Genomic DNA, 7,183 nt, shown 5'->3' on the forward strand with positions numbered 1-7,183 from the left:
GCCGAGCCCAAGGGGCCAGTTAGTCCACTGGGCGCTGGCCGGCACCCACGGCAAATGTGACGGGCGCTTTCAGGCCCCAGAAGAGTCAAAAACAGCGCAAGCTTTTCTCTGAGGCGCCAACGCAGACCAGGGGCCGCCCAGAAGTTGGGGCCCCAGCCTCGGACCAGCGTCCCAAGAGAAGCCCCTTCTCACCGCCCAGCAGCCCTGCGGCTGAGCCCTGCGGGGCCTCCGGGAGGGCGCGGAGGTGGGGCGGAGCCCGCCTGCCCCGACACAGACTGGCACTGCAGCTTCTTCCCCTCCTGCAGCCGCGTCCTGGGGCGGGCAGCACCCCAGCACCGCAGGGGCCCCCCCAACAGGAGGGCGGCCGGTGCACGCCCATTCCAGCCCCTCCTGCCACGGGGCAGCAGGACGCAGGCCGTCGGGCACGGGGTGTGGAGGCCGGGCACCCCGCCAGCCTCTCCCGCGGCAAACCAGTCTGGGGGACCCTGCCCCTCCCAGCCGACACTGCGGGCGCTGGGGAGACGGTTCCCGGATCCTGCTACCCCACCCCACTCGGGGCTGCCCGTCAACGAGCGTAAAGACAGGCCAGGGGGCAGCGGGGTACACAGCGGAGCGGCAGTTCGCACGGACCCCGAGCGGGTGGACACGCCCGTGCCCACCAGCCCTGGCGCCCAGGCCCGGGGCCCCACGCGGCTCAGGGCCGCCCCCCGGTGTCCAGACAGCGCTGGAAGCCCTCGGCTGCAGCCTCACAGGCCAAAGGCAAACTTGAGAGCTGGAGCTGGCGCGGGAGGGGACGAGGCAAATGTCCACACTCGGATGCAGGACCGGGAAGCCACGGGGCACTAATCGTGGCATTACAGAGCCAGTGCCAGCATGCGGCCCTGCTCTCTGGGAGGCGTTGCGCGACTGCAGTTAAAGTCCGCCTTTCCCTTCATCGGCTCAATTGCAAATCTCCGTGCAGAGAAGCTGCCCCCAGGCCCCCGCAGGCTGGGTCGGGGGGCCTCGGGCTTCCGGACGGCCGCGGCAGCGCCCCACCTGGCGGGTCTCGCGTGGCACTCTGGGGGCCGGGGCTGTCCGGGGTCACTGCCCGTCTGGACATTTCTAACCTCATCTGCAGAGTGCCTCTGGCCTCTCAGGCCACCGCCCGCGGGCTCTGGGCTTCTGGGGGTGCCCATCTCCGTACCCTCATTCTCCTCAGCGTCCTGAAGCTCGCTGACACAGACCTGGGCTCCCAGCCCACGCTGCGGCCACGCCAGCGGGCACGGGCAGAGCGAGCCCCCAAGGCCACCGCCCGCACGGCGTGTCCCTCTGCTTCGCTTGGTGGCTGCTGCGACCCCCGCAGGCCGCTGGGTGCCACCTAACACGCATTTGCCTCATGCTGCCACGGGAACGTGGCCACTCCTGTGCGGGCGGAGGCTGCTGTGCCTGGGCAGCAGCGGGGCAGTGCATCATGGAAACAAGCCGTTCAGTGCTCAAAAACGCCTGTCTGGGGGGTACCGGCAGCCACCCAGCGGGGCCCTCTTGTGAAGTCAGCCGCGTCCAGCAGCAGAGAGCAAAGGTGATAACGGTGGCCGGTCAGTGGCCCGCGGGCGCAGAGCACCACCGGCCACGCCCGGCCGCGTTGCGAGGCCCAGGGGCTCAGCTGGCCGCCACTTCTCCCCGCCAGGCCCGGCAGCACGTGCCACGGCAGCGGCCACACGTGGCCGTGGGTCTGAGTCCAAAGCTAACTGCCTGCAACTGGCATTAAGGCGCAAAAAGTGCCCCCGCCACGCACGGCCGGTCTTGCGTGCCGCCGCGGCCGGGGTCGCGCATCAGCCCCGCGCTCCTGGCCCCGGCGCCTTTCAGAAACCACCAAGTCACGCCAGGACGAGCCGCGTGAAGCGGCGGGCTCCATCCCCGCGCACGCGCGATGTCAACCCACAGCGCGGGGCACAGCCACGCCGTGGCAGAGCTGAGGCCAAAAGGCCCGCTCCGCGTGTGGCCCGTGTCCAAGTTAGTGTGGAGGATGCCACCTCCTCCCCGAGGACCCGGGCGGGCGCCCGAAGACAGCCCTGGAGCCGAGGCCCGGCGGGGGCCAGCAGGGGCCAGCGTGGGGCCAGCGGCCGCCCGCAGCCGGCAGTGGCACTTAACCAAGCCCGTCGTGCGGAGACGCGGGCTTGGCGGGCAGGAGCCCGACGCTCAGAACACCCGGGGCGGGCGATTCTTCTCACGAATTTCACCCAGGTTGTGGGGAAGGCGGCGACAAGTCCCAGCCACGAAACAGAGCGGTGAGGGTTCCGCAGAAGCAGCGCGAGCTCTGGACCGTGCGCTAGAATCTGTAACTCTGTGACATGTTTGCGCTTCCGAACCGGCGGCGTGAATCTCCCTGAACACACATCACTCCCCGAATCTCCCCAGCTGCCTAACTGTCGAGATTCCCAGCTCCGTCACTCTGGAACGAGCGTGAGGAGATCACACCAGACTCGGGCGGGCGCCAAGTCTCAGGCGTCAGCTTGATCTGGAAAGCGCCGATGTGTCTGTCGTCCGTCACACTGTCTGCTTACAGCCCCCCAGGCGCCACCGGGTCTAGAAAACGCTGCGCCGCCGTCACCCGCTGCCGGCTGTCGCTGGAACCGTGAGAGCCGCATTCCCGCAAGCAGGGCGCAGAGCTGACACAGACAATTCCCCGCACCTCCAGCTACTGTGCAAAGCGCAGACGCCGCCGCACCAGCTACACGACTCTGGGCGGGCGGCGACCCCCTCTGCAGCCGGCGTCGGGGCTTCAAAATCACGGAAGCATCTGACATAGGAGCGTCCGGTGAGGGCCGAGGTCATTGTCCCCACAGACAGCCCGTGTCCATCAGAGTCACAGCCAACCCGGGAGCAGCTGGTAACGTTAAGACACGCGGCGCCGTCCGGTCAGCCGTGGCTGCTGGAGAGCTGCGTGTCAGCGGCGAGTTAAGCGTTTTGCATAGATCGCTGGGTGCTCAGAATAACCCCAAGCTCTGTCCCGTTACTAACCATCTGCCAGAGGAGTCGGGACAGTGCGAGAGTAGCCAGGCTGCCCGCGGTCCTGACGGTGCGTGGCAGAGTCAGCATGAGGGGGGCTGAGGCAGCCCGACGCCGGACCCCACGGCCTCAGCGCCCCCCTCCCGGCGGTGGGCACCGACCTGCTCCGAGTCCCCTCGCCCTAGACTGGGGAGAGAGACATGGAGACCTTGGCCATGATCCACTATTGCGAGGCTCTCGCTTCTGGTAGACATGACACAGGACGCTGCTCTCTTGAAACACCACAATGGCCTTTGAGCTGTGTGAGCCTGGGAGCGAAGGCCACTGGTCCCAGAGAGACGGGAAATGAACACGGAGCCCCAGGCCCCCTCCGGCTCTGGAGTAGCGCAGTTTCCAGAGGATTCCCTGAACAGGACAGAGCGAAGGGCGCCGGAGCCGCCAACATGCACAGATAGAGCAGCAGAGAGGAGGGCGGCTACAGGAGCCGCACGGCCAAGCGCTCATGAGCACACGGGGCCCCAAAGTCGGGGCTTCAAACTACCCCGAGGACAGCATGGCTGTGCGCAGAGAGCGCCAGACCAGGGACAGCTCCTGTCCCCGCGGGCTGCGAGATGCCAGAATTCTTGGAGCCTGGGTGGGGACCCCGAGAGCTTTGTCCCCCTGCAGGGTTAGCCTGGGACTGAGGACGAATCCGTTCCCACCAGCAAGACCCCAAACACTCAAATCGCTTCAAAGAATGGATGGCATCCCAGAGCAAAGCACACTGACGCGTGCAGGCAAGCAAAACTATCGAACAAATAGCTGCTGTCCGGCACCAAATGAAAGCAAAGTCAAAAAGGAAGATACAGCACGAGGAGGAGAGTGTCCATCCACCAGAGCCCCAGTGGCGCGCTCAGCTGTCCACGCTGTGGATTTAAAGACCCGCCTTAACTGCGGGGGGGGGGGGGGCTAGCTGAAGAAATAAATGATGACCAATAACGTGGCAAACAGGAAAACAATAGATTCACGGGTCCAGGAAGCTTGACGAGCACCAAGTCACCTCCTCCGATGCCCGTGTGAGGGTCCGGAGCCCTAAAATCAGCCAGGAGGAAAGGGCCCATCAGGGACAGAAACAAAGGCACGAATGCCCGCAGGTTTCCCACCAGGAGCGACGCAGACCGGAGGCCAGTGGAGTTCTTTAAAGAACTGAAACCAGAGAGCCCAGCAGCTCAGCATTCTATACCTGGCAAAAATACCTTTGAAGAGCGAGAGCGAAACAGCGGCCCCAACGTTCAAAAGCCGAGAGACTCCATCGCCAGCAGAGCTACGCCATGAGGAACGTCTACGGGAGCCTCAGGCCGGAGATTGCTCTGGACTCAGCGCTCAGCCCCAGGTGTGGGCAGACAGGTAAGGGTATGCGATTCCCCCACCACTTAAAATCACTTTGCGATATCACTGTTTCAAAACGACTCGAGGCCGTGTTTCGGATTTATAAGACACGTTCAGCCAGGTGCATGGCACCCTGGCACAGGAGGCTGAGGAGCCGGGAAAGCGGGGGGTGGAAGGTTCTGGCCCGCTCCGAGGTCTGGCAGACGCTGGAGAGCTTCCGGCGTGGACCGGGACGTCCACGGCAGCCACTGAGATAGCGAAAGGGTGGAAGTCGGTCGCTCTGCGGACAATCACGGAAGCCACCGGTGTCCTAACTAGCCCGAGCAGAGGCAGAGCCGTCAGGGCCCGCGACGGTCGGGGCGCGCCCTCAGCCCAGTGGGGGCTGCAAATGGGAGGACTGTTGCTTGCTAATGCCAATGAAAACCCAACCGGAGTCGCTGTCAGCATCACAGCAAGCCAGTTCGTGCACAGCGCTGGCCGCTGTGCAGAGGGCGAGTCGTCTAGAGGGCGCAAAACCAGAGGACGAACCGTCGCAGGCTGGCAGCCGATCGCTGGGTTCAGAACTCACGGGGCGCAAACTAGGGGTGTGCGAGGAAACAACAGGAGCGCCCGCCCGAGAGGAGACGGGGTAGAGGCGCCAGGACACAGACGGCGGAGGGCGCTGCCCGGGCACCGACGCGCAAGCCAGCTCAGCCCGGCAGCGCAGGCCCCGCTTCCCGGCCCGCGGCGCCTGTCGAACAGTGCTCGGGCCGAGGCGAGGGGGACGCAGGACGCGAGTCGGCCACACGTGTCCCCGCCCGCTGGATTAAACAGTAAACGAGCAGCAGGACCGTGCAGGAGCCCCAGCTTTCTGCTAGCTGGAGAGCGCCGGGGAGCGCGCATCGGGCAGGGGCGCAGGAAGGGGGCGGAGTCTGCGCTGAGCGCTGGAGACCACCCCGAAACGCGTGGAAGCCGCTGAGAAGGACCGAGGGGCCCCGGCGGCCGAGCTGGGGACGGCGGACGGCCTTAGCCTCGCCCGCCTCGGAGCCTTCTGTCCCCGTAACGGCCACCGCTCGAGGAGGGACGCCAAGAGAGCCTGAGGCGCGCGAGCGGGGGGCGCGACCCCCGGCGCGCAGAGGCTCGGGCGCAGTGCCCCGGCGGAGCGCAGGCGGTTTCCGGGGGCCTAAGGACGACGGCAGGGGCGCGAGGCGTGGCTGAGGGCGGCCACGGGAGCGCGTCATGAAGCGGCGGCGACTGGGGCGCAACATGCGGAGGGTTTTAGCCTCAGGAGTCGCTGCTGCGTCTCCCCAACGCGGCGCACGCAGCTCCCCGCGGGAATGGGGGAGCTCGGCGCCTCGCTGTAACTTCTGGGGTCCCCAGTGCTCACCCCCAGCATCTTCTCTGTTAAGCTCCGTCGCGTGCTGAAGGCGTCGGCCTGTCCGCCCCGTGCCTGCTTCTGGTGGCTGCGCCCTGCCGGCTGGCCTCCGGAGGCCCGTCTCCCCTGAAGACCTAGCTGGGCCGGTCGTCACACCGGCTCATTCAAGAGGGGCGCGAGCAGGCGGCGCCCACCGCCCACCGCCCACCGGGAAGCGGCTCTGAGGCGCCGGCCTCGCGCACGCGTCCTCTGCCTTTCGCCAGCCGCCCGCGGCTCCAGTGCCCCAGCGGGGACGGGCTGGCAGGTCCGGGACAGCTCCGCCGGAGACTGATGTTGGCGCTTACCCTTCGGGACCAGGCGACTGGCCCGTCCCCGAGAACCCGGGCAGAGTGGGCCTCCCCGAAGCCCCAGAGCCTAAGGGACCCACAGACAAGCCCGGGGCCTTCCGGCCGCCCGGTTGGGCCGCCCACGCGCCGTGGCCCTCGGGAGCCTGGACCGTGAGCTGCCTTGAGAGGCCGGCAGGGCCTGGGCCCGGCTCCCGCACACCCTCCCCTCACTCTGGAGGGACCGAGACGCGGCTCGCGGGGACCAAGTGCCACCTGCCCCCGCGGGAAAGGGCACTTGCAGGGCAGGTGTGCACCGAGCGCCGTCACCGCGCTCCGCACCTCAGACTGAGCCCGCGACCAGGCTGACCGACGGGACTTCCACGCTCGCCCGCGGGCACCGGGCCCAGGCGGCCGTGTGACACCAGGCCCGGCCCGGCCACGCCAAGGCTCTGTGGCCGCCTCTCCTCCTGCCAGGCGGGAGCCCGAGGAAGGCGGTGGGGGAGCCTCGGAGGCCGGGCCCCGGGGTCAGTGTGAGGCCGCTGTGGGGTCAGCTCCAGCAGGGAGGGGCTGGGCTCCGGGGGAGGCCGCACCAGCTTGCAAGCCGATCCCGAGGTCTCGCTGGGGCGCACAGGGCGGCCCCCAGGAGAGGGGCTGTGAGCGCGAGAGCGCCCGGGGCCGGCCAGCCTGGCGGCCGTCCGCTGCGTCTCCCAGGAAGAGGCGCCCACCGGCCTGTCTGAGTCCAGCTCTGTGAGTCTGATCTCCACGGCGACACACAAGCTCTCGGCTTCGAGTTACTGGATTTCTTTCCCCCGCTTGGAAGAAAAATTCCTGGGAGGTCACAGCAGAGCTGGCTGTGCGGCTCGGGCCCGAGCGGCAGCAGGCCGTGACGCCGCCCTCGCGAGCTCTCCGCCGGAATATATTGTCCTTTTAACAGCGAGGTCTATTTGTATTTGCTGCAAGTAGAATTTTCGATTACTGTTCTGACATCCAGATCCGTCACTGCTTTTTATTATGCTCTGGATTTAGAAAGAAATATGCTCCTGACAGCAACTTTATTTGAATTCTCCTGCTGAGGTTAATAGCAAAAGAGGCCACGCTGGCCGGCGGGTCCCGGCCAGCGCCGAGGCGGCTGCCCAGCTGCGGTCCC

Source organism: Condylura cristata, unplaced genomic scaffold (assembly GCF_000260355.1).
Source record: "Condylura cristata isolate star-nosed mole 26May11 unplaced genomic scaffold, ConCri1.0 scaffold00008, whole genome shotgun sequence".
Classification (NCBI taxonomy): Eukaryota; Metazoa; Chordata; class Mammalia; order Eulipotyphla; family Talpidae; genus Condylura; species Condylura cristata.